This window comes from Giraffa tippelskirchi, chromosome 5 (genome assembly GCF_054371585.1).
Source record: "Giraffa tippelskirchi isolate mGirTip1 chromosome 5, T2T-mGirTip1v1.2.pri, whole genome shotgun sequence".
In the NCBI taxonomy this organism is placed as follows: Eukaryota; Metazoa; Chordata; class Mammalia; order Artiodactyla; family Giraffidae; genus Giraffa; species Giraffa tippelskirchi.
This window is the reverse complement of record NC_137279.1, coordinates 87,375,994-87,401,818: the sequence shown is the minus strand read 5'-3', so window position 1 is coordinate 87,401,818 and position 25,825 is coordinate 87,375,994. Positions and strand designations below refer to the sequence as shown.

The window sequence follows — 25,825 nt, the reverse complement described above, 5'->3', positions numbered from 1 at the left end:
TTCTTGGGCTCCAAAATCACTGCTGATGGTGATTGCAGCCATGAAATTAAAAGACGCTTACTCCTTGGAAGGAAGGTTATGGACAACCTAGATAGCGTACTGAAAAGCAGAGACATTACTTCGCCAACAAAAGCCCGTCTAGTCAGGGCTATGGTTTTTCCGGTGGTCGTGTATGGATGTGAGAGTTGGACGGTGAAGAAAGCTGAGCGCCGCAGAATTGATGCTTTTGAACTGTGCTGTTGGAGAAGACTCTTGAGAGTCCCTTGGACCGCAAGGAGATCCAATCAGTCCATCCTAAAGGAGATCAATCCTGGGTGTTCACTGGAAGGACTGATGTTGAAGCTGAAGCTCCAGTACTTTGGCCACCTCATGCGAAGAGTTGGCTCATTGGAAAAGACCCTAATGCTGGGTAGGGTGGAGGGCAGGAGGAGAAGGGGACGACAGAGGATGAGATGGTTGGATGGCATCACCGACTCGATGGACATGGGTTTGGGTAGACTCCGGGAGTTGGTGATGGACAGAGAGGCCTGGCGTGCTGCAATTCACGGAGTCGCAAAGAGTCGGACACGACTGAGCGATTGAACTGAACTGAACAAGATGAAGTCTCTCCCGGGTTCCCTTGTGTCCCCATCCATTTGCCATGAAGTGATGGGACCGGATGCCACGACCTTCGTTTTCTGAATGCTGAGTTGTAAGCCAACGTTTTCACTCTCCTCTTTCACATTCATCAAGAGGCTCTTGCGTTCTTCTTCGCTCCCCCGGAGGCACAGGGGTGAAGATGAATGTGGACCTGTGCCGCGAGTCACACCACGGCAGCCGTGGAAGTGAGAGAGAAGGCAGATCCGGGCGGGGCGGGCCGGCCGGGAAAACCTAGCCAACCAGCCGGGAGGCGGCAGATGCGCTCGAGGCCGCGATGCCTGCCAGGGTGGACACCCCAACCGGCGTGGTATTTCCCTTGCCTGACCACAGCTCTCAGTGCTACCGGAGTGAGGCAAGATGTACCCAGGTCTCCCTCCCCCACTCCTAACCCAGGGTGGGCACTCGGGCTCGCGCGCGCATGCACACACACACACCCCCCCACACACACACAGAGCGCCCTGTTCCACATACCCCTCACCTAGTTATGACCTCTTATAGTTTCCCATTCTCTCCAAACCGTCTATCCAGGATCCACTCCATCCCTCTCCCCAACCTGTCATCGTCTTCCCCTAGGAACTCTCCCCGAGGGTAATCGCCCACCGCAGCCTCCTCTCCGCCAGATCTTGGGCTGGTGTGTCAGCAAAGGATGTCTCGTCTGTTCAAGGACCGTGTCCTTCGCGGGGAGGGGAAGTGGACGGCCGATGAAGCGCACCAACGTGCGGCGAGGGCGGCACACTCGGGCGCGATGGGACAGAGCCGATTCCCCTGTGGCAGTGGATCCCCCGTGGCCCGACGTGTGCTTGCCGTCGCCGCAGGAGGTTTCCTCGACGCCCCTGCCGGGGCCTTGGGCGCCAGCGTGCATGGCTGAGAGTGCGGGCCGAAGGCGCTTGGGGCCATGGTTGGTGGCCGCCCCACGTGGATCAGGGAATGGGGCAGAACGATGGCAGGGAGAGGGGGCGGTGGCGAGCCGGGTGCTGGGAGGCAGGCCCAGGGGTGCTTGGGCGGGGCGTCTGCGCGGAGTGCCGGCGGGAAGGGGGAGGCGTGGGGCTGGCGGGGACCTGGCCGAAAGAAAGATCGGCAGGCCACTGGAGCGGGGCCTCTGCAGAAGCATGGGGGCGGTGGCGACGCCATGCCAGGCACATGTGTGAGGCTGGGACAGATCTGCGTTAGGGGTGGGCGTGCGGTATGGGTGGGTCGGAGGAGCCGGAGGGAGGCCCGCACTGGGGGACACCGGGGCAGGGCAGGGAAGGACAAGGACGTGTGAGAGATGGGCCGGGGCTCCAGGGGCTTGGTGGCGGGTAGATGGGGCCGAGCCTGGAGGGTGGCAGGAAAGGCAGATGGCAGGCGGTGACAGTGGGGGGGGGCTCCATTCGGGCGGGGTGGCGTGTCAGCGTGCGTGCCACACTGCTGCGTGGTGGTGCAGGGTGCTCAGGCTCAGCGGTGGGCTGGGGCTCTGGGCGGTGGCTGGGACGCAGGCAAGCGAACGACAGCAACGGAGTGCCAGACAGGGGCCAGACCCGGGCTGAAAGGCCTGGGCCCACCGTACCGCCCCAGAGCCCAAAGTCACCACTCATCAGGAGCAAATGTCCAGTCTCGGGTGTGACATTGCTGGGGGTCAGGGTGGGATGGGGTGTGGTGGTAGGGAGCGGGGGTGGCCGAGATTTCGTGAGGACCGAGGAGAGCTCCCATATGACCGAGCACACCCCCTCCAGGGTACATACCTGCAGAGTACCAAACTCGGAGAGATCTAAAGGTCCCTACACCGCCATGTATGTAGCAGCAGTATTTGCCACAGCCGAGACGTGGAACAAGCCCCAGTGCCCATCCACAAATGGCGGGCACAAGAAGATGTGGCATAGATGGAGCATGGACATATCACTCGGTCATAAAGAAAGAAGGGAAGCATTGCCACTTGTCAAAAGCCACGATGGACCTAGAGACTCTTGACACTCGGTGAAGAAAGTCAGACCGAGTTGGACAAACGCATGTGGAATGTGTAAACTAATACGACACGAACCTATTTGCCGAAGAGAAACCGACTCCCAAAGAAAACCACCGTAGGGTAACGCAAGCGGTAAGGCAGCGGTGGAGGGATGGCTGTGGAGCTGCAACGAACAGATCCGCAGGACCATGTGTAAAGGGAGAAGCCACAAGCTTATCCAGTTCAACGCAGGGACTAAGAGTCAGTATCCTGTAATGACCTCCAACGGAAAAGAGTCTGAAAACACGTAGGAAATCTGAAATCTGTACATGGGAAACAGAACCGCTTTGCAGTCCGTCGGACATGAGCACACTATTGGAAACCCACTGTACTTCTCCCACAGCCGCCACTACGACATTGGAGGAAGGTTTAAAAATTAAGCTAAATCGATAGGTAACTGAGTAAGCCGGAAACAGGTGAGCTATCACGATCCCAACCCTGGGTACATATCCGTGAAAGCCGCAGCTCTGGATTCGGCAAGACACGTGCAAACCCCACGGTCACTGCAGCACCGTGCGCCACAGCCGAGGCGAGGAGAGAACCCTAGTGTCCGTCACCAACGGCTCACCCACGAAGATGCAGTACCAGAGAAAGGCAGAGAATGGGGTGTCTCTGAGCCGTCCACAAGAGACAAATAGTGTCACTGGCAGCAACAGCGGCCGGAGCTGCAGACTATTACCCTCGGTGAGGGAAGACACAGAGAAGGGCACAGATGGGTGGATTCTAAAGTGTTGTACACCTTAATCCCTGTGCCAAACAGCGACAGACACCCAGCCACAGGAAAGCAACTTGGGGCTTCCCAAGGGCAAAGTCAGGGCCGGAGGGATGAATGAGGAGCTGGGCTCCACGGATATACCGTAGTAGGACTGCATAGAAAGGAGAGGAGCCACAAGGATACACAGGATACCACAGGGAATAAGATCCAGTATCCTACCCTTCCAGAACAGCATCTGCTACTACATGGAAGTCAGTCCGTCGAGGGTCGGTCCAACGATAGGAAGAAGAAGAGCTTCCCATATGACCCAGCAAACCCAATGCTGGGTACCCATCGGGAGAAGACCAAAGCCCTAATGGGTAGAGATGCAGGCATCCCCCAGGGTCATCGCAGCCCTCTATGCCGTAGCCGGGACATGGGATACGCCCAAGTGCCCGTCGGCAGGTGGCCGGCACAAGAAGATGAGGCGTATCTGTCCCGTGGAATATGACGCAGCCATCAAGAAGGAGCAGCCTTTGCCGTGGGCCCCAACGCCAGATGGACCCACGCAAGAGTCCACTTGGTGAAGTGAGTCGGGTGGAGAGGGACAAAGCTTTGTGGAACCTAACAACTAACACAAAGGAATCCACGTGCAAAGGGGAAACCGACGTTCAGACGGTTTGGAGAAACCGTACACCGGGCTACCCAAGGGGAAAGGCAGGGGAGGGAGGAAAGTTGGAGTCGGATGGAGAGATAGGACATCCTATAGGTACAGTAGGTAAGCAACAAAGCTTTACTGTGTAGCATGCGAACTGTATTCGAATCTCGCCTTCAGCTACAATGCAAAATCACCTGAAAGAGAACAGGGGACTGAATCACTTTGCTGTGCACCTGAAACTAACCCAGGGATGTAAATCAGTTCCACCTGTGTTGGAAGAAGCAGAAAAAGGAGCAGGCCGGGGGTGGGGGTGGGGGTGGGGGTGGGGGTGGGGGTGGGGGTGGGGGTGGGGGTGGGACGGGGGAAGGCAGTCCAGTGGGACAAAAGCAAAGGCAGGTTCCTTGACAAGAGCAGGATTTGCCATGGCTGAGGGAGGAACGGGGCCTGCGGCGGGTGTTGGGGATGGGGGAGATGGGGGTGGGGCGGGGGGAGCAGGGTGGGGGGGCGATGGGCCCGGTTGGCGGAGTAGGGCGATGGTGAAGGTGCAGGCTGAGGTGGTGGTGCTCTTGGGGCAGGGCTGATGCTGAGCTGAGGCGGGCAAGAGGGTTTCAGGGGAGGGGGTGGTGTTTGAGCTGGTGAGGGCGTTGCTGGTGGAAACCTCTCTCTGCCCAGGGACAAAAGATGAATCGAGAGTACAGTCCGCCGGGAGCTGGTGGACTTCTTTGCAACTCCTCCTGCAAGGCGATGCTCCAGGGACCCTCCCGGGAAAAGGGAGGTATCCTTGCCAGATGCGGCAACTTCCTTGCCCCTGGCTGTGCAAACGTAGTGTGATTGATTTTCGGAGTGTGGGGAGAGTGAGCCAGGGAGCTTGGAGACGTGAGGAAAGGTGAAGAGGGGAGGCGGCTGGGCGCCAGCGGTGGGGTATTCCTTCCAGTGAAATCCCTGAGCCACCGGCTGGGTCCGGGTGAGGAAGCGAGTAAACACAGGGGAGGTATCTGGGCGCACGGGCGGCTGAGCCTGCGGGGTTTGGGGCCACGGAGCCTCGGCAGCAGGGCCGAGAGTGTGTGGGGTGGGGGGCCGTCCGCGCGGGAGAGGCAGCTGGCGGCAGGGAGCAGCCAGCGGTTGCAGGAGCCCTGCCTTGAGCGCGTTTCAGTGGGCAGACCTAGCTGGGCCCTGGGGCTGCCCTGCGGGACCAAAAGGGGACGCAGTGGCTGCATGGGCCGGGAATCGAACCCGGGCCTCCCGCGTGGCAGGCGAGAATTCTACCACTGAACCACCCATGCACCGGTGGCCGCCGCCGCCCGCCGCTGCCCCAGAGGCGCTGGCCGCCACCCGCCCGTCACTGCTCACTGCTCGCCCGTGGGCATCTCTCTGCTCCATCGGGCGGGCGACCTGAAAGCCAGGATCCGGGCGCGTGCAGGACCCCGGGGCGCGAGCCCTCGAGGGACCCCCGGGCGGCGGGACGCCGGCCCACTCGGGACGCGGCTCCCGCGCCTTCTGCGCCGACCACGGCCGCCGCGACGCTGTCGGTGCCGCCCGAGGGGCCCGCGAGCCGACGCCGTCTGGCCGGCGCGGGGATCCCTGTCAGGGCAGGCGCTGCGTGGTCGCTGCGGCCGCGCACCGACGTTCCTCTCAGCGACCGCGGAGTCCCGACCCAAAGTCCCTCTGGCGGGCTGGCTTTCCGGCCGGGGCGGGGTGGGGCGTGCGAGAGCGGGCGGGGGCCGGGACTCCGGGCTCGGGCCGTGCCGGATGCGCGAGCGTGGGAGCGCGACGCGCAGAGCGGCGCTCAGGCCCAAGGACGCAAAGGCGTGTGACACCCTGGCTCCTGCGCTCCCGAGGGGTCCGGCTCTGACGGATTGGTGGTGGTGAGGAGGGGCCCTTTGGCAGAGCGGCTCCTGGCTCGGCGACTGCAGGCTGAGGCAGCGAGCGCGCCAGGGCGAGCCTGGCTCCGGCCCGGGCAGCGGCTTTCCCCGGGAACGGGCGCGGTGGCGCCGAGGTCGGGGGCGCGGGCCGGGCGCCTGTGGGTGGGGTGGACGGGCACGCAGGGCTTCCGCTCACTCCCCAGCGGAGCACCCTTCCCGGGACGGACTCGTGCACGGAGGGCCGGTGTTGGCTGGCCAGCAGGAAGGCTGGGTGGCACGCGTCCCGGGCGGGAGGCAGGCAGGTGTGGCCCGGCCAAGGCCGCAAGGCGGTGAAGCCTCGAGGGCACGCAGCACCCCAGGCGGCCAAGGCGGGGGCTCGGCCGCCTCGGTGTGGCTGGGGAGCACAGGCGGGGCGGCCGGGCGGGCGCGGACGACAGGGTGCCGGCCGGAGGGAGAGCTGCCCGGGGCGGACGGGGAAGCAAGGCTGCGAGAGCGACTTGGCCGTTCACCAGGCAGAAGTCGGAGCGCTGGCGAAGCGAGGAGGGCTTGCCACCCGCCGCGGGGCTGCGTGCGTCGGCGCGGACGGGGGCGGGGTGGAGCGGGGCCGTGGGAGTGGGAGTGGGAGTGGGGGGATGGGCGAGGGTGGGCGAAGGGGAGGCGGGGAGGCGGGGAGGCAGGAAAACCGGCAGCTGCAGGCGCAGCCAGCTGGGGAGGACAGATGCGCTGAGAAGGACTGAAGGTTCCTGGTGTGGGCTGCAGGTGGCGGGGAGGGCGTGTGTGGAGAACGGCAGTGGCGCGGGGAGGACGGGCGCGTTTGTCGGGCGGGCCAAAAGGCTGGCTTGTCAGGAGTGGGATTCGAACCCACGCCTCCAGGGGAGACTGCGACCTGAACGCAGCGCCTTAGACCGCTCGGCCATCCTGACGGCGGGCCTGGGCGGGCGCGTGGCCGCTCGCCTGGCTGGGACCCGACGCGGCGCGAGCCCCGGCGCCCTTGGCGGGACGCGCGGTGCGCCGCGCCAGGCAGGCGGGCGGCCGTCTGGTGTGCGTGAGCGACGGAGCCGGCGCGCGGCGGCCGGCCGAGGCGCCTGGCTCCGCCGCCGGTCGCGCCCTCGCCCACGCCTGGCCCCGGACCCAGCCGGACCCTTGGCGTGCCGGCCCCTACCCACCCGCGCCTGTCCTCGCCAGACGCGGGCCGGCGGCGCGCCCACCGTGTCCTCGCAGCCTCGCGTGCCTTCTCGGGCCCCCTTCTCCCGGCGGAATGGCCGCGTTGCAGGCAAGAGGCGGCGCGCGCTAGGAGTTTCCCGTGTCCCCCGGGTCCGCGTCCCTGTCGGGGTCGGGGGCTGCCGCTCTGACTGAGGCGGCTGGTTTGGTGTGCGGTCGGGTCGGGGCCCGTGGCGGGCAGGGGGAGGCGTCGGCAGGCAGCCCGAGAGCCCGAGAGCGGCCGGGCGGCAGGGCGGTCGCCGCCGTCCTCGTTAGTATAGTGGTGAGTATCCCCGCCTGTCACGCGGGAGACCGGGGTTCGATTCCCCGACGGGGAGGCAACACACCCTTTTTGGTGGCCGCGGTCGCTCTCTGGCCCGCCGCCTGGCCCCCAAGGGCCCTTCGTCTCCTCCCTCCGCCTTTGGGCGAGGCGCCGGGGCGCCGCCCACGGCGGGGCCCGGTCTACCGACCGTCGACCCCCTCGAGCCGTGCAGCCCTCCAGCCCGAGCCCTTGGTCGTCGCCGGGCGCTCGGTCGCCACGGCGGAGCCAGGGCCTCCTTGGCGACCCCACGGCCTTGCCCGACCATAGCCGGATCTTGCGGCCCGCCCGCCCACAGTGGCTGCCGCAGTGGGCTCCTAGGCTCGCGACGCCCCCGCGGCGCGGCGCGGCACAGCGCCGGGAGGCGTGCAGGCGCGTGGGTCCCGTGTGCCCCTGTCGTCGTGGCAAGTGGCGTCGCCCAGCGCCCGGTGGAGAAGGGCTTTGGCCAGCTGGGTGCTGGCAGCTGCGAGCTGCGTGCCCCGCCTTGCCCCCCGGGGGTGAGGGTGGAGGCGTCCGCGGGCCGCGGCGGGGAGCGAAGGGCCGGAGGGCCGCAAGGGCGCGGGAGCGGCGCCCCGGGGCGGGCACGCCGGTGGACCCCGGCTGCTGCGTAGCGCTGGCGCAGATGGGGCGCCGCGCGGCTGCTGGGAGCGCCGGCGGCGGCGCAGAGCCGCCGGCTGACGGGGCGTCGGGGCAGGGATGCGGCGGCGGCGGCGGCGGCAGGAGTGTGCTGGGGCGAGCCCGGGGCCGGCGTCTGGCGGCGGCCCGGGCTGTGCAGCGTTGGTGGTATAGTGGTGAGCATAGCTGCCTTCCAAGCAGTTGACCCGGGTTCGATTCCCGGCCAACGCAGCGGGCCGACCTTTTGCTGAGTTGCAGCGCCCTCCCGGCAGGGGCGTTCGGGGGAGAGAGCGCTTGGAGCAGGGAGCCAGCTGGCCCGCGGCTTTTGGCGTGGGCGCGAGAAGCCGGCGGCGAGGGACAGTGTTTTGAGGGTGCCGAAAACAAGACGCACGCTAGGGCAGGCGGACTGACAGGGAGGGCGGGCGGGCGGGCGGGCGGCTGGACTTGCGGAGGCCGGGTGTGGGCACCAAGGTGGCATGGAGGCGCTGGGTTCAGCAGGAGCAGGCGAGGGCCGAGTCCCGGCGCTCCCTGGTGGTCTAGTGGTTAGGATTCGGCGCTCTCACCGCCGCGGCCCGGGTTCGATTCCCGGTCAGGGAAGCCTTTCTTCTTCCTCTCCGCCTGCCACCTCCCGATCTCCTCGCCGCCGGACCTTTCCACCCTTTTAGCCTACGCTGGCTCCGCGGGCCCCAGCGCTGCGACAGAGGCCCCCGGGCACCTGCACCTCCAGCCCAAGCAGGATGCAGGGCCCCCCCGCCACGGCGTCCCCGGGGGCAAACCTTTTGGTCTCGGTGGCAACCGCGCACCGCTTCCACCACGACCCGCCTGAGGCCTCCCATCCCCGGCCTCCCTCCCCCGTGAGGGGCTGCGGCTGGTGCCCCTGGAGGCGGCGGCGGTGATGCTCCCGGCCTTGTGCTGGTTCTCCTGCTGTTGGTGGTGGGAAGGAGGCGGGGTGGGGGAGGGTGGGGGGGAGGGGAGGGGGCTGCGGTGGGCGCCCGCGCCGGCCGGCAGCGGCGGTGGCGGTGGCGGTGGCGGTGGCGGTGGCGGTGGCGGTGGCCACAGCCGAAGGTGAGCGAGGGGGATCTGCCTCTGGGAGTGGGGCCGGTGGCCGCGGTCGCGCCTCCCTTCCCATGTCCCTCATGCCAGCCCCTCTCTGGGCGGCTCGGCCATTGCGCGCCCGGTCCCGGGCTGCCTGTGACCCCCGTGCGGCGCTGCTGACTCCGAGAGGGTTCTGGTCTTGAGTGGGCTCTGGGAGGCGGACCACGGCGCCCGGGAGGCATCAGTACCAGTTCAGTCGCTCAGTGCACTGCAGCAGCCCAGGCCTCCCTGTCCATCACCAACTCCCGGAGCTCACTCAAACTCGTGTCCGTCCAGTCGGTGATGCCATCCAACCACCTCATCTTCTGGCGTGTCGTCCCCGTCTCCTCCTGCCTTCCATCAGGGGCTTTTGCAGTGAGTCAGTCCTTCGCATCGGGTGGCCAGAGGATGGGAGTTTCAGCTTCAGCATCAGTCCTTCCAATGAATATTCAGGACTGATTTCCCCTACGATTCACTGGTTCGAGCTCCCGGCAGTCCAAGGGACTCTCAAGAGTCTTCTCCAACACCGCACTTCAAAAGCATCTATTCTCCGGCGCTCAGCTTCTTTATACTCCAACTCTCACATCTGTACGTGGACTACTGGAGAACCCGTAGCTTTCCCGAGAGGGAGCCGCCTCGCAGAGTCACGTCTCTGCTTTTCAATATGCTGTCTAGTTTTGGTCATAGTTTCTCTCCCAAGGAGCGAACGTCGTTTACATTTCACGGCCGCAGCCACCGTCTGCAGTGATTTGGGAGCCCCCCAAGATGAAGTCAGGCTTCAGCAATACGTGAACCGTGAACTTCCAGATGTTCAAGCTGGTTTTAGAAAGGGCAGAGGAACCAGAGATCAACTTGCCAATATCCGCTGGATCATCGAAAAAGCAAGAGCGTTCCAGAAAAACATCTATTTCTGCTTTATTGACGATGCCAAAGCCTTTGACTGTGTGGATCACAATACACTGTGGAAAATTCTGAAAGAGATGGGAATACCAGACCATCTGACCTGTCTCTTGAGAAACCTGTATGCAGGTCAGGAAGCAACAGTTAGAACTGGACATGGAACAACAGACTGGTTCCAAATAGGAAAAGGAGTACGTCAAGGCTGTACGTTGTCACCCTGCTTATTTAACTTCTATGCAGAGGACATCATGAGAAACGCTGGGCTGGAAGAAACACAAGCTGGAATCAAGATTGCCGGGAGAAATATCGATAACCTCAGATATGCAGATGACACCACCCTTATGGCAGAAAGTGAAGAAGAACTAAAGAGCCTCTTGATGAAAGTGAAAGAGGAGAGTGAAAGAGTTGGCTTAAAGCTCAACGTTCAGAAAACTAAGATCTTGCCATCTGGTCCCATCGCTTCATGGGAAATAGATGGGGAGACAGTGGAAACAGTGTCAGACTTCATTTTCTTGGGCTCCAAAATCACTGCTGATGGTGATTGCAGCCATGAAATTAAAAGACGCTTACTCCTTGGAAGGAAGGTTATGGACAACCTAGATAGCGTACTGAAAAGCAGAGACATTACTTCGCCAACAAAAGCCCGTCTAGTCAGGGCTATGGTTTTTCCGGTGGTCGTGTATGGATGTGAGAGTTGGACGGTGAAGAAAGCTGAGCGCCGCAGAATTGATGCTTTTGAACTGTGCTGTTGGAGAAGACTCTTGAGAGTCCCTTGGACCGCAAGGAGATCCAATCAGTCCATCCTAAAGGAGATCAATCCTGGGTGTTCACTGGAAGGACTGATGTTGAAGCTGAAGCTCCAGTACTTTGGCCACCTCATGCGAAGAGTTGGCTCATTGGAAAAGACCCTAATGCTGGGTAGGGTGGAGGGCAGGAGGAGAAGGGGACGACAGAGGATGAGATGGTTGGATGGCATCACCGACTCGATGGACATGGGTTTGGGTAGACTCCGGGAGTTGGTGATGGACAGAGAGGCCTGGCGTGCTGCAATTCACGGAGTCGCAAAGAGTCGGACACGACTGAGCGATTGAACTGAACTGAACAAGATGAAGTCTCTCCCGGGTTCCCTTGTGTCCCCATCCATTTGCCATGAAGTGATGGGACCGGATGCCACGACCTTCGTTTTCTGAATGCTGAGTTGTAAGCCAACGTTTTCACTCTCCTCTTTCACATTCATCAAGAGGCTCTTGCGTTCTTCTTCGCTCCCCCGGAGGCACAGGGGTGAAGATGAATGTGGACCTGTGCCGCGAGTCACACCACGGCAGCCGTGGAAGTGAGAGAGAAGGCAGATCCGGGCGGGGCGGGCCGGCCGGGAAAACCTAGCCAACCAGCCGGGAGGCGGCAGATGCGCTCGAGGCCGCGATGCCTGCCAGGGTGGACACCCCAACCGGCGTGGTATTTCCCTTGCCTGACCACAGCTCTCAGTGCTACCGGAGTGAGGCAAGATGTACCCAGGTCTCCCTCCCCCACTCCTAACCCAGGGTGGGCACTCGGGCTCGCGCGCGCATGCACACACACACACCCCCCCACACACACACAGAGCGCCCTGTTCCACATACCCCTCACCTAGTTATGACCTCTTATAGTTTCCCATTCTCTCCAAACCGTCTATCCAGGATCCACTCCATCCCTCTCCCCAACCTGTCATCGTCTTCCCCTAGGAACTCTCCCCGAGGGTAATCGCCCACCGCAGCCTCCTCTCCGCCAGATCTTGGGCTGGTGTGTCAGCAAAGGATGTCTCGTCTGTTCAAGGACCGTGTCCTTCGCGGGGAGGGGAAGTGGACGGCCGATGAAGCGCACCAACGTGCGGCGAGGGCGGCACACTCGGGCGCGATGGGACAGAGCCGATTCCCCTGTGGCAGTGGATCCCCCGTGGCCCGACGTGTGCTTGCCGTCGCCGCAGGAGGTTTCCTCGACGCCCCTGCCGGGGCCTTGGGCGCCAGCGTGCATGGCTGAGAGTGCGGGCCGAAGGCGCTTGGGGCCATGGTTGGTGGCCGCCCCACGTGGATCAGGGAATGGGGCAGAACGATGGCAGGGAGAGGGGGCGGTGGCGAGCCGGGTGCTGGGAGGCAGGCCCAGGGGTGCTTGGGCGGGGCGTCTGCGCGGAGTGCCGGCGGGAAGGGGGAGGCGTGGGGCTGGCGGGGACCTGGCCGAAAGAAAGATCGGCAGGCCACTGGAGCGGGGCCTCTGCAGAAGCATGGGGGCGGTGGCGACGCCATGCCAGGCACATGTGTGAGGCTGGGACAGATCTGCGTTAGGGGTGGGCGTGCGGTATGGGTGGGTCGGAGGAGCCGGAGGGAGGCCCGCACTGGGGGACACCGGGGCAGGGCAGGGAAGGACAAGGACGTGTGAGAGATGGGCCGGGGCTCCAGGGGCTTGGTGGCGGGTAGATGGGGCCGAGCCTGGAGGGTGGCAGGAAAGGCAGATGGCAGGCGGTGACAGTGGGGGGGGGCTCCATTCGGGCGGGGTGGCGTGTCAGCGTGCGTGCCACACTGCTGCGTGGTGGTGCAGGGTGCTCAGGCTCAGCGGTGGGCTGGGGCTCTGGGCGGTGGCTGGGACGCAGGCAAGCGAACGACAGCAACGGAGTGCCAGACAGGGGCCAGACCCGGGCTGAAAGGCCTGGGCCCACCGTACCGCCCCAGAGCCCAAAGTCACCACTCATCAGGAGCAAATGTCCAGTCTCGGGTGTGACATTGCTGGGGGTCAGGGTGGGATGGGGTGTGGTGGTAGGGAGCGGGGGTGGCCGAGATTTCGTGAGGACCGAGGAGAGCTCCCATATGACCGAGCACACCCCCTCCAGGGTACATACCTGCAGAGTACCAAACTCGGAGAGATCTAAAGGTCCCTACACCGCCATGTATGTAGCAGCAGTATTTGCCACAGCCGAGACGTGGAACAAGCCCCAGTGCCCATCCACAAATGGCGGGCACAAGAAGATGTGGCATAGATGGAGCATGGACATATCACTCGGTCATAAAGAAAGAAGGGAAGCATTGCCACTTGTCAAAAGCCACGATGGACCTAGAGACTCTTGACACTCGGTGAAGAAAGTCAGACCGAGTTGGACAAACGCATGTGGAATGTGTAAACTAATACGACACGAACCTATTTGCCGAAGAGAAACCGACTCCCAAAGAAAACCACCGTAGGGTAACGCAAGCGGTAAGGCAGCGGTGGAGGGATGGCTGTGGAGCTGCAACGAACAGATCCGCAGGACCATGTGTAAAGGGAGAAGCCACAAGCTTATCCAGTTCAACGCAGGGACTAAGAGTCAGTATCCTGTAATAACCTCCAACGGAAAAGAGTCTGAAAACACGTAGGAAATCTGAAATCTGTACATGGGAAACAGAACCGCTTTGCAGTCCGTCGGACATGAGCACACTATTGGAAACCCACTGTACTTCTCCCACAGCCGCCACTACGACATTGGAGGAAGGTTTAAAAATTAAGCTAAATCGATAGGTAACTGAGTAAGCCGGAAACAGGTGAGCTATCACGATCCCAACCCTGGGTACATATCCGTGAAAGCCGCAGCTCTGGATTCGGCAAGACACGTGCAAACCCCACGGTCACTGCAGCACCGTGCGCCACAGCCGAGGCGAGGAGAGAACCCTAGTGTCCGTCACCAACGGCTCACCCACGAAGATGCAGTACCAGAGAAAGGCAGAGAATGGGGTGTCTCTGAGCCGTCCACAAGAGACAAATAGTGTCACTGGCAGCAACAGCGGCCGGAGCTGCAGACTATTACCCTCGGTGAGGGAAGACACAGAGAAGGGCACAGATGGGTGGATTCTAAAGTGTTGTACACCTTAATCCCTGTGCCAAACAGCGACAGACACCCAGCCACAGGAAAGCAACTTGGGGCTTCCCAAGGGCAAAGTCAGGGCCGGAGGGATGAATGAGGAGCTGGGCTCCACGGATATACCGTAGTAGGACTGCATAGAAAGGAGAGGAGCCACAAGGATACACAGGATACCACAGGGAATAAGATCCAGTATCCTACCCTTCCAGAACAGCATCTGCTACTACATGGAAGTCAGTCCGTCGAGGGTCGGTCCAACGATAGGAAGAAGAAGAGCTTCCCATATGACCCAGCAAACCCAATGCTGGGTACCCATCGGGAGAAGACCAAAGCCCTAATGGGTAGAGATGCAGGCATCCCCCAGGGTCATCGCAGCCCTCTATGCCGTAGCCGGGACATGGGATACGCCCAAGTGCCCGTCGGCAGGTGGCCGGCACAAGAAGATGAGGCGTATCTGTCCCGTGGAATATGACGCAGCCATCAAGAAGGAGCAGCCTTTGCCGTGGGCCCCAACGCCAGATGGACCCACGCAAGAGTCCACTTGGTGAAGTGAGTCGGGTGGAGAGGGACAAAGCTTTGTGGAACCTAACAACTAACACAAAGGAATCCACGTGCAAAGGGGAAACCGACGTTCAGACGGTTTGGAGAAACCGTACACCGGGCTACCCAAGGGGAAAGGCAGGGGAGGGAGGAAAGTTGGAGTCGGATGGAGAGATAGGACATCCTATAGGTACAGTAGGTAAGCAACAAAGCTTTACTGTGTAGCATGCGAACTGTATTCGAATCTCGCCTTCAGCTACAATGCAAAATCACCTGAAAGAGAACAGGGGACTGAATCACTTTGCTGTGCACCTGAAACTAACCCAGGGATGTAAATCAGTTCCACCTGTGTTGGAAGAAGCAGAAAAAGGAGCAGGCCGGGGGTGGGGGTGGGGGTGGGGGTGGGGGTGGGGGTGGGGGTGGGGGTGGGGGTGGGGGTGGGACGGGGGAAGGCAGTCCAGTGGGACAAAAGCAAAGGCAGGTTCCTTGACAAGAGCAGGATTTGCCATGGCTGAGGGAGGAACGGGGCCTGCGGCGGGTGTTGGGGATGGGGGAGATGGGGGTGGGGCGGGGGGAGCAGGGTGGGGGGGCGATGGGCCCGGTTGGCGGAGTAGGGCGATGGTGAAGGTGCAGGCTGAGGTGGTGGTGCTCTTGGGGCAGGGCTGATGCTGAGCTGAGGCGGGCAAGAGGGTTTCAGGGGAGGGGGTGGTGTTTGAGCTGGTGAGGGCGTTGCTGGTGGAAACCTCTCTCTGCCCAGGGACAAAAGATGAATCGAGAGTACAGTCCGCCGGGAGCTGGTGGACTTCTTTGCAACTCCTCCTGCAAGGCGATGCTCCAGGGACCCTCCCGGGAAAAGGGAGGTATCCTTGCCAGATGCGGCAACTTCCTTGCCCCTGGCTGTGCAAACGTAGTGTGATTGATTTTCGGAGTGTGGGGAGAGTGAGCCAGGGAGCTTGGAGACGTGAGGAAAGGTGAAGAGGGGAGGCGGCTGGGCGCCAGCGGTGGGGTATTCCTTCCAGTGAAATCCCTGAGCCACCGGCTGGGTCCGGGTGAGGAAGCGAGTAAACACAGGGGAGGTATCTGGGCGCACGGGCGGCTGAGCCTGCGGGGTTTGGGGCCACGGAGCCTCGGCAGCAGGGCCGAGAGTGTGTGGGGTGGGGGGCCGTCCGCGCGGGAGAGGCAGCTGGCGGCAGGGAGCAGCCAGCGGTTGCAGGAGCCCTGCCTTGAGCGCGTTTCAGTGGGCAGACCTAGCTGGGCCCTGGGGCTGCCCTGCGGGACCAAAAGGGGACGCAGTGGCTGCATGGGCCGGGAATCGAACCCGGGCCTCCCGCGTGGCAGGCGAGAATTCTACCACTGAACCACCCATGCACCGGTGGCCGCCGCCGCCCGCCGCTGCCCCAGAGGCGCTGGCCGCCACCCGCCCGTCACTGCTCACTGCTCGCCCGTGGGCATCTCTCTGCTCCATCGGGCGGGCGACCTGAAAGCCAGGATCCGGGCGCGTGCAGGACCCCGGGGCGCGAGCCCTCGAGGGACCCCCGGGCGGCGGGACGCCGGCCCACTCGGGACGCGGCTCCCGCGCCTTCTGCGCCGACCACGGCCGCCGCGACGCTGTCGGTGCCGCCCGAGGGGCCCGCGAGCCGACGCCGTCTGGCCGGCGCGGGGATCCCTGTCAGGGCAGGCGCTGCGTGGTCGCTGCGGCCGCGCACCGACGTTCCTCTCAGCGACCGCGGAGTCCCGACCCAAAGTCCCTCTGGCGGGCTGGCTTTCCGGCCGGGGCGGGGTGGGGCGTGCGAGAGCGGGCGGGGGCCGGGACTCCGGGCTCGGGCCGTGCCGGATGCGCGAGCGTGGGAGCGCGACGCGCAGAGCGGCGCTCAGGCCCAAGGACGCAAAGGCGTGTGACACCCTGGCTCCTGCGCTCCCGAGGGGTCCGGCTCTGACGGATTGGTGGTGGTGAGGAGGGGCCCTTTGGCAGAGCGGCTCCTGGCTCGGCGACTGCAGGCTGAGGCAGCGAGCGCGCCAGGGCGAGCCTGGCTCCGGCCCGGGCAGCGGCTTTCCCCGGGAACGGGCGCGGTGGCGCCGAGGTCGGGGGCGCGGGCCGGGCGCCTGTGGGTGGGGTGGACGGGCACGCAGGGCTTCCGCTCACTCCCCAGCGGAGCACCCTTCCCGGGACGGACTCGTGCACGGAGGGCCGGTGTTGGCTGGCCAGCAGGAAGGCTGGGTGGCACGCGTCCCGGGCGGGAGGCAGGCAGGTGTGGCCCGGCCAAGGCCGCAAGGCGGTGAAGCCTCGAGGGCACGCAGCACCCCAGGCGGCCAAGGCGGGGGCTCGGCCGCCTCGGTGTGGCTGGGGAGCACAGGCGGGGCGGCCGGGCGGGCGCGGACGACAGGGTGCCGGCCGGAGGGAGAGCTGCCCGGGGCGGACGGGGAAGCAAGGCTGCGAGAGCGACTTGGCCGTTCACCAGGCAGAAGTCGGAGCGCTGGCGAAGCGAGGAGGGCTTGCCACCCGCCGCGGGGCTGCGTGCGTCGGCGCGGACGGGGGCGGGGTGGAGCGGGGCCGTGGGAGTGGGAGTGGGAGTGGGGGGATGGGCGAGGGTGGGCGAAGGGGAGGCGGGGAGGCGGGGAGGCAGGAAAACCGGCAGCTGCAGGCGCAGCCAGCTGGGGAGGACAGATGCGCTGAGAAGGACTGAAGGTTCCTGGTGTGGGCTGCAGGTGGCGGGGAGGGCGTGTGTGGAGAACGGCAGTGGCGCGGGGAGGACGGGCGCGTTTGTCGGGCGGGCCAAAAGGCTGGCTTGTCAGGAGTGGGATTCGAACCCACGCCTCCAGGGGAGACTGCGACCTGAACGCAGCGCCTTAGACCGCTCGGCCATCCTGACGGCGGGCCTGGGCGGGCGCGTGGCCGCTCGCCTGGCTGGGACCCGACGCGGCGCGAGCCCCGGCGCCCTTGGCGGGACGCGCGGTGCGCCGCGCCAGGCAGGCGGGCGGCCGTCTGGTGTGCGTGAGCGACGGAGCCGGCGCGCGGCGGCCGGCCGAGGCGCCTGGCTCCGCCGCCGGTCGCGCCCTCGCCCACGCCTGGCCCCGGACCCAGCCGGACCCTTGGCGTGCCGGCCCCTACCCACCCGCGCCTGTCCTCGCCAGACGCGGGCCGGCGGCGCGCCCACCGTGTCCTCGCAGCCTCGCGTGCCTTCTCGGGCCCCCTTCTCCCGGCGGAATGGCCGCGTTGCAGGCAAGAGGCGGCGCGCGCTAGGAGTTTCCCGTGTCCCCCGGGTCCGCGTCCCTGTCGGGGTCGGGGGCTGCCGCTCTGACTGAGGCGGCTGGTTTGGTGTGCGGTCGGGTCGGGGCCCGTGGCGGGCAGGGGGAGGCGTCGGCAGGCAGCCCGAGAGCCCGAGAGCGGCCGGGCGGCAGGGCGGTCGCCGCCGTCCTCGTTAGTATAGTGGTGAGTATCCCCGCCTGTCACGCGGGAGACCGGGGTTCGATTCCCCGACGGGGAGGCAACACACCCTTTTTGGTGGCCGCGGTCGCTCTCTGGCCCGCCGCCTGGCCCCCAAGGGCCCTTCGTCTCCTCCCTCCGCCTTTGGGCGAGGCGCCGGGGCGCCGCCCACGGCGGGGCCCGGTCTACCGACCGTCGACCCCCTCGAGCCGTGCAGCCCTCCAGCCCGAGCCCTTGGTCGTCGCCGGGCGCTCGGTCGCCACGGCGGAGCCAGGGCCTCCTTGGCGACCCCACGGCCTTGCCCGACCATAGCCGGATCTTGCGGCCCGCCCGCCCACAGTGGCTGCCGCAGTGGGCTCCTAGGCTCGCGACGCCCCCGCGGCGCGGCGCGGCACAGCGCCGGGAGGCGTGCAGGCGCGTGGGTCCCGTGTGCCCCTGTCGTCGTGGCAAGTGGCGTCGCCCAGCGCCCGGTGGAGAAGGGCTTTGGCCAGCTGGGTGCTGGCAGCTGCGAGCTGCGTGCCCCGCCTTGCCCCCCGGGGGTGAGGGCGGAGGCGTCCGCGGGCCGCGGCGGGGAGCGAAGGGCCGGAGGGCCGCAAGGGCGCGGGAGCGGCGCCCCGGGGCGGGCACGCCGGTGGACCCCGGCTGCTGCGTAGCGCTGGCGCAGATGGGGCGCCGCGCGGCTGCTGGGAGCGCCGGCGGCGGCGCAGAGCCGCCGGCTGACGGGGCGTCGGGGCAGGGATGCGGCGGCGGCGGCGGCGGCAGGAGTGTGCTGGGGCGAGCCCGGGGCCGGCGTCTGGCGGCGGCCCGGGCTGTGCAGCGTTGGTGGTATAGTGGTGAGCATAGCTGCCTTCCAAGCAGTTGACCCGGGTTCGATTCCCGGCCAACGCAGCGGGCCGACCTTTTGCTGAGTTGCAGCGCCCTCCCGGCAGGGGCGTTCGGGGGAGAGAGCGCTTGGAGCAGGGAGCCAGCTGGCCCGCGGCTTTTGGCGTGGGCGCGAGAAGCCGGCGGCGAGGGACAGTGTTTTGAGGGTGCCGAAAACAAGACGCACGCTAGGGCAGGCGGACTGACAGGGAGGGCGGGCGGGCGGGCGGGCGGGCGGCTGGACTTGCGGAGGCCGGGTGTGGGCACCAAGGTGGCATGGAGGCGCTGGGTTCAGCGGGAGCAGGCGAGGGCCGAGTCCCGGCGCTCCCTGGTGGTCTAGTGGTTAGGATTCGGCGCTCTCACCGCCGCGGCCCGGGTTCGATTCCCGGTCAGGGAAGCCTTTCTTCTTCCTCTCCGCCTGCCACCTCCCGATCTCCTCGCCGCCGGACCTTTCCACCCTTTTAGCCTACGCTGGCTCCGCGGGCCCCAGCGCTGCGACAGAGGCCCCCGGGCACCTGCACCTCCAGCCCAAGCAGGATGCAGGGCCCCCCCGCCACGGCGTCCCCGGGGGCAAACCTTTTGGTCTCGGTGGCAACCGCGCACCGCTTCCACCACGACCCGCCTGAGGCCTCCCATCCCCGGCCTCCCTCCCCCGTGAGGGGCTGCGGCTGGTGCCCCTGGAGGCGGCGGCGGTGATGCTCCCGGCCTTGTGCTGGTTCTCCTGCTGTTGGTGGTGGGAAGGAGGCGGGGTGGGAGAGGGGGGTGGGGGAGGGGTGGGGGAGGGTGGGGGGGAGGGGAGGGGGCTGCGGTGGGCGCCCGCGCCGGCCGGCAGCGGCGGTGGCGGTGGCGGTGGCGGTGGCGGTGGCCACAGCCGAAGGTGAGCGAGGGGGATCTGCCTCTGGGAGTGGGGCCGGTGGCCGCGGTCGCGCCTCCCTTCCCATGTCCCTCATGCCAGCCCCTCTCTGGGCGGCTCGGCCATTGCGCGCCCGGTCCCGGGCTGCCTGTGACCCCCGTGCGGCGCTGCTGACTCCGAGAGGGTTCTGGTCTTGAGTGGGCTCTGGGAGGCGGACCACGGCGCCCGGGAGGCATCAGTACCAGTTCAGTCGCTCAGTGCACTGCAGCAGCCCAGGCCTCCCTGTCCATCACCAACTCCCGGAGCTCACTCAAACTCGTGTCCGTCCAGTCGGTGATGCCATCCAACCACCTCATCTTCTGGCGTGTCGTCCCCGTCTCCTCCTGCCTTCCATCAGGGGCTTTTGCAGTGAGTCAGTCCTTCGCATCGGGTGGCCAGAGGATGGGAGTTTCAGCTTCAGCATCAGTCCTTCCAATGAATATTCAGGACTGATTTCCCCTACGATTCACTGGTTCGAGCTCCCGGCAGTCCAAGGGACTCTCAAGAGTCTTCTCCAACACCGCACTTCAAAAGCATCTATTCTCCGGCGCTCAGCTTCTTTATACTCCAACTCTCACATCTGTACGTGGACTACTGGAGAACCCGTAGCTTTCCCGAGAGGGAGCCGCCTCGCAGAGTCACGTCTCTGCTTTTCAATATGCTGTCTAGTTTTGGTCATAGTTTCTCTCCCAAGGAGCGAACGTCGTTTACATTTCACGGCCGCAGCCACCGTCTGCAGTGATTTGGGAGCCCCCCAAGATGAAGTCAGGCTTCAGCAATACGTGAACCGTGAACTTCCAGATGTTCAAGCTGGTTTTAGAAAGGGCAGAGGAACCAGAGATCAACTTGCCAATATCCGCTGGATCATCGAAAAAGCAAGAGCGTTCCAGAAAAACATCTATTTCTGCTTTATTGACGATGCCAAAGCCTTTGACTGTGTGGATCACAATACACTGTGGAAAATTCTGAAAGAGATGGGAATACCAGACCATCTGACCTGTCTCTTGAGAAACCTGTATGCAGGTCAGGAAGCAACAGTTAGAACTGGACATGGAACAACAGACTGGTTCCAAATAGGAAAAGGAGTACGTCAAGGCTGTACGTTGTCACCCTGCTTATTTAACTTCTATGCAGAGGACATCATGAGAAACGCTGGGCTGGAAGAAACACAAGCTGGAATCAAGATTGCCGGGAGAAATATCGATAACCTCAGATATGCAGATGACACCACCCTTATGGCAGAAAGTGAAGAAGAACTAAAGAGCCTCTTGATGAAAGTGAAAGAGGAGAGTGAAAGAGTTGGCTTAAAGCTCAACGTTCAGAAAACTAAGATCTTGCCATCTGGTCCCATCGCTTCATGGGAAATAGATGGGGAGACAGTGGAAACAGTGTCAGACTTCATTTTCTTGGGCTCCAAAATCACTGCTGATGGTGATTGCAGCCATGAAATTAAAAGACGCTTACTCCTTGGAAGGAAGGTTATGGACAACCTAGATAGCGTACTGAAAAGCAGAGACATTACTTCGCCAACAAAAGCCCGTCTAGTCAGGGCTATGGCTTTTCCGGTGGTCGTGTATGGATGTGAGAGTTGGACGGTGAAGAAAGCTGAGCGCCGCAGAATTGATGCTTTTGAACTGTGCTGTTGGAGAAGACTCTTGAGAGTCCCTTGGACCGCAAGGAGATCCAATCAGTCCATCCTAAAGGAGATCAATCCTGGGTGTTCACTGGAAGGACTGATGTTGAAGCTGAAGCTCCAGTACTTTGGCCACCTCATGCGAAGAGTTGGCTCATTGGAAAAGACCCTAATGCTGGGTAGGGTGGAGGGCAGGAGGAGAAGGGGACGACAGAGGATGAGATGGTTGGATGGCATCACCGACTCGATGGACATGGGTTTGGGTAGACTCCGGGAGTTGGTGATGGACAGAGAGGCCTGGCGTGCTGCAATTCACGGAGTCGCAAAGAGTCGGACACGACTGAGCGATTGAACTGAACTGAACAAGATGAAGTCTCTCCCGGGTTCCCTTGTGTCCCCATCCATTTGCCATGAAGTGATGGGACCGGATGCCACGACCTTCGTTTTCTGAATGCTGAGTTGTAAGCCAACGTTTTCACTCTCCTCTTTCACATTCATCAAGAGGCTCTTGCGTTCTTCTTCGCTCCCCCGGAGGCACAGGGGTGAAGATGAATGTGGACCTGTGCCGCGAGTCACACCACGGCAGCCGTGGAAGTGAGAGAGAAGGCAGATCCGGGCGGGGCGGGCCGGCCGGGAAAACCTAGCCAACCAGCCGGGAGGCGGCAGATGCGCTCGAGGCCGCGATGCCTGCCAGGGTGGACACCCCAACCGGCGTGGTATTTCCCTTGCCTGACCACAGCTCTCAGTGCTACCGGAGTGAGGCAAGATGTACCCAGGTCTCCCTCCCCCACTCCTAACCCAGGGTGGGCACTCGGGCTCGCGCGCGCATGCACACACACACACCCCCCCCCACACACACAGAGCGCCCTGTTCCACATACCCCTCACCTAGTTATGACCTCTTATAGTTTCCCATTCTCTCCAAACCGTCTATCCAGGATCCACTCCATCCCTCTCCCCAACCTGTCATCGTCTTCCCCTAGGAACTCTCCCCGAGGGTAATCGCCCACCGCAGCCTCCTCTCCGCCAGATCTTGGGCTGGTGTGTCAGCAAAGGATGTCTCGTCTGTTCAAGGACCGTGTCCTTCGCGGGGAGGGGAAGTGGACGGCCGATGAAGCGCACCAACGTGCGGCGAGGGCGGCACACTCGGGCGCGATGGGACAGAGCCGATTCCCCTGTGGCAGTGGATCCCCCGTGGCCCGACGTGTGCTTGCCGTCGCCGCAGGAGGTTTCCTCGACGCCCCTGCCGGGGCCTTGGGCGCCAGCGTGCATGGCTGAGAGTGCGGGCCGAAGGCGCTTGGGGCCATGGTTGGTGGCCGCCCCACGTGGATCAGGGAATGGGGCAGAACGATGGCAGGGAGAGGGGGCGGTGGCGAGCCGGGTGCTGGGAGGCAGGCCCAGGGGTGCTTGGGCGGGGCGTCTGCGCGGAGTGCCGGCGGGAAGGGGGAGGCGTGGGGCTGGCGGGGACCTGGCCGAAAGAAAGATCGGCAGGCCACTGGAGCGGGGCCTCTGCAGAAGCATGGGGGCGGTGGCGACGCCATGCCAGGCACATGTGTGAGGCTGGGACAGATCTGCGTTAGGGGTGGGCGTGCGGTATGGGTGGGTCGGAGGAGCCGGAGGGAGGCCCGCACTGGGGGACACCGGGGCAGGGCAGGGAAGGACAAGGACGTGTGAGAGATGGGCCGGGGCTCCAGGGGCTTGGTGGCGGGTAGATGGGGCCGAGCCTGGAGGGTGGCAGGAAAGGCAGATGGCAGGCGGTGACAGTGGGGGGGGGCTCCATTCGGGCGGGGTGGCGTGTCAGCGTGCGTGCCACACTGCTGCGTGGTGGTGCAGGGTGCTCAGGCTCAGCGGTGGGCTGGGGCTCTGGGCGGTGGCTGGGACGCAGGCAAGCGAACGACAGCAACGGAGTGCCAGACAGGGGCCAGACCCGGGCTGAAAGGCCTGGGCCCACCGTACCGCCCCAGAGCCCAAAGTCACCACTCATCAGGAGCAAATGTCCAGTCTCGGGTGTGACATTGCTGGGGGTCAGGGTGGGATGGGGTGTGGTGGTAGGGAGCGGGGGTGGCCGAGATTTCGTGAGGACCGAGGAGAGCTCCCATATGACCGAGCACACCCCCTCCAGGGTACATACCTGCAGAGTACCAAACTCGGAGAGATCTAAAGGTCCCTACACCGCCATGTATGTAGCAGCAGTATTTGCCACAGCCGAGACGTGGAACAAGCCCCAGTGCCCATCCACAAATGGCGGGCACAAGAAGATGTGGCATAGATGGAGCATGGACATATCACTCGGTCATAAAGAAAGAAGGGAAGCATTGCCACTTGTCAAAAGCCACGATGGACCTAGAGACTCTTGACACTCGGTGAAGAAAGTCAGACCGAGTTGGACAAACGCATGTGGAATGTGTAAACTAATACGACACGAACCTATTTGCCGAAGAGAAACCGACTCCCAAAGAAAACCACCGTAGGGTAACGCAAGCGGTAAGGCAGCGGTGGAGGGATGGCTGTGGAGCTGCAACGAACAGATCCGCAGGACCATGTGTAAAGGGAGAAGCCACAAGCTTATCCAGTTCAACGCAGGGACTAAGAGTCAGTATCCTGTAATAACCTCCAACGGAAAAGAGTCTGAAAACACGTAGGAAATCTGAAATCTGTACATGGGAAACAGAACCGCTTTGCAGTCCGTCGGACATGAGCACACTATTGGAAACCCACTGTACTTCTCCCACAGCCGCCACTACGACATTGGAGGAAGGTTTAAAAATTAAGCTAAATCGATAGGTAACTGAGTAAGCCGGAAACAGGTGAGCTATCACGATCCCAACCCTGGGTACATATCCGTGAAAGCCGCAGCTCTGGATTCGGCAAGACACGTGCAAACCCCACGGTCACTGCAGCACCGTGCGCCACAGCCGAGGCGAGGAGAGAACCCTAGTGTCCGTCACCAACGGCTCACCCACGAAGATGCAGTACCAGAGAAAGGCAGAGAATGGGGTGTCTCTGAGCCGTCCACAAGAGACAAATAGTGTCACTGGCAGCAACAGCGGCCGGAGCTGCAGACTATTACCCTCGGTGAGGGAAGACACAGAGAAGGGCACAGATGGGTGGATTCTAAAGTGTTGTACACCTTAATCCCTGTGCCAAACAGCGACAGACACCCAGCCACAGGAAAGCAACTTGGGGCTTCCCAAGGGCAAAGTCAGGGCCGGAGGGATGAATGAGGAGCTGGGCTCCACGGATATACCGTAGTAGGACTGCATAGAAAGGAGAGGAGCCACAAGGATACACAGGATACCACAGGGAATAAGATCCAGTATCCTACCCTTCCAGAACAGCATCTGCTACTACATGGAAGTCAGTCCGTCGAGGGTCGGTCCAACGATAGGAAGAAGAAGAGCTTCCCATATGACCCAGCAAACCCAATGCTGGGTACCCATCGGGAGAAGACCAAAGCCCTAATGGGTAGAGATGCAGGCATCCCCCAGGGTCATCGCAGCCCTCTATGCCGTAGCCGGGACATGGGATACGCCCAAGTGCCCGTCGGCAGGTGGCCGGCACAAGAAGATGAGGCGTATCTGTCCCGTGGAATATGACGCAGCCATCAAGAAGGAGCAGCCTTTGCCGTGGGCCCCAACGCCAGATGGACCCACGCAAGAGTCCACTTGGTGAAGTGAGTCGGGTGGAGAGGGACAAAGCTTTGTGGAACCTAACAACTAACACAAAGGAATCCACGTGCAAAGGGGAAACCGACGTTCAGACGGTTTGGAGAAACCGTACACCGGGCTACCCAAGGGGAAAGGCAGGGGAGGGAGGAAAGTTGGAGTCGGATGGAGAGATAGGACATCCTATAGGTACAGTAGGTAAGCAACAAAGCTTTACTGTGTAGCATGCGAACTGTATTCGAATCTCGCCTTCAGCTACAATGCAAAATCACCTGAAAGAGAACAGGGGACTGAATCACTTTGCTGTGCACCTGAAACTAACCCAGGGATGTAAATCAGTTCCACCTGTGTTGGAAGAAGCAGAAAAAGGAGCAGGCCGGGGGTGGGGGTGGGGGTGGGGGTGGGGGTGGGGGTGGGGGTGGGGGTGGGACGGGGGAAGGCAGTCCAGTGGGACAAAAGCAAAGGCAGGTTCCTTGACAAGAGCAGGATTTGCCATGGCTGAGGGAGGAACGGGGCCTGCGGCGGGTGTTGGGGATGGGGGAGATGGGGGTGGGGCGGGGGGAGCAGGGTGGGGGGGCGATGGGCCCGGTTGGCGGAGTAGGGCGATGGTGAAGGTGCAGGCTGAGGTGGTGGTGCTCTTGGGGCAGGGCTGATGCTGAGCTGAGGCGGGCAAGAGGGTTTCAGGGGAGGGGGTGGTGTTTGAGCTGGTGAGGGCGTTGCTGGTGGAAACCTCTCTCTGCCCAGGGACAAAAGATGAATCGAGAGTACAGTCCGCCGGGAGCTGGTGGACTTCTTTGCAACTCCTCCTGCAAGGCGATGCTCCAGGGACCCTCCCGGGAAAAGGGAGGTATCCTTGCCAGATGCGGCAACTTCCTTGCCCCTGGCTGTGCAAACGTAGTGTGATTGATTTTCGGAGTGTGGGGAGAGTGAGCCAGGGAGCTTGGAGACGTGAGGAAAGGTGAAGAGGGGAGGCGGCTGGGCGCCAGCGGTGGGGTATTCCTTCCAGT

General features: G+C 63.2%; 10 non-coding genes across 10 annotated transcripts; 6 read left to right on the top strand and 4 right to left on the bottom strand.

Moving 5' to 3' along the window:
* Positions 1-5,184: 5,184 nt before the first annotated feature.
* TRNAG-GCC (transfer RNA glycine (anticodon GCC)) lies at positions 5,185-5,255 on the bottom strand. Its single transcript has one exon. It is a non-coding gene; the product is annotated as a tRNA-Gly (tRNA).
* A 1,419-nt stretch (positions 5,256-6,674) lies between these two features.
* Positions 6,675-6,757, bottom strand: TRNAL-CAG (transfer RNA leucine (anticodon CAG)). The gene has a single exon. It is a non-coding gene; the product is annotated as a tRNA-Leu (tRNA).
* A 543-nt stretch (positions 6,758-7,300) lies between these two features.
* On the top strand, positions 7,301-7,372 carry TRNAD-GUC (transfer RNA aspartic acid (anticodon GUC)). The gene has a single exon. It is a non-coding gene; the product is annotated as a tRNA-Asp (tRNA).
* A 755-nt stretch (positions 7,373-8,127) lies between these two features.
* On the top strand, positions 8,128-8,199 carry TRNAG-UCC (transfer RNA glycine (anticodon UCC)). Its single transcript has one exon. It is a non-coding gene; the product is annotated as a tRNA-Gly (tRNA).
* Positions 8,200-8,493: 294 nt separating this feature from the next.
* Positions 8,494-8,565, top strand: TRNAE-CUC (transfer RNA glutamic acid (anticodon CUC)). Its single transcript has one exon. It is a non-coding gene; the product is annotated as a tRNA-Glu (tRNA).
* A 7,076-nt stretch (positions 8,566-15,641) lies between these two features.
* Positions 15,642-15,712, bottom strand: TRNAG-GCC (transfer RNA glycine (anticodon GCC)). The gene has a single exon. It is a non-coding gene; the product is annotated as a tRNA-Gly (tRNA).
* Positions 15,713-17,131: 1,419 nt separating this feature from the next.
* On the bottom strand, positions 17,132-17,214 carry TRNAL-CAG (transfer RNA leucine (anticodon CAG)). The gene has a single exon. It is a non-coding gene; the product is annotated as a tRNA-Leu (tRNA).
* Positions 17,215-17,757: 543 nt separating this feature from the next.
* TRNAD-GUC (transfer RNA aspartic acid (anticodon GUC)) lies at positions 17,758-17,829 on the top strand. Its single transcript has one exon. It is a non-coding gene; the product is annotated as a tRNA-Asp (tRNA).
* Positions 17,830-18,584: 755 nt separating this feature from the next.
* On the top strand, positions 18,585-18,656 carry TRNAG-UCC (transfer RNA glycine (anticodon UCC)). The gene has a single exon. It is a non-coding gene; the product is annotated as a tRNA-Gly (tRNA).
* Positions 18,657-18,954: 298 nt separating this feature from the next.
* On the top strand, positions 18,955-19,026 carry TRNAE-CUC (transfer RNA glutamic acid (anticodon CUC)). The gene has a single exon. It is a non-coding gene; the product is annotated as a tRNA-Glu (tRNA).
* Positions 19,027-25,825: the final 6,799 nt, after the last annotated feature.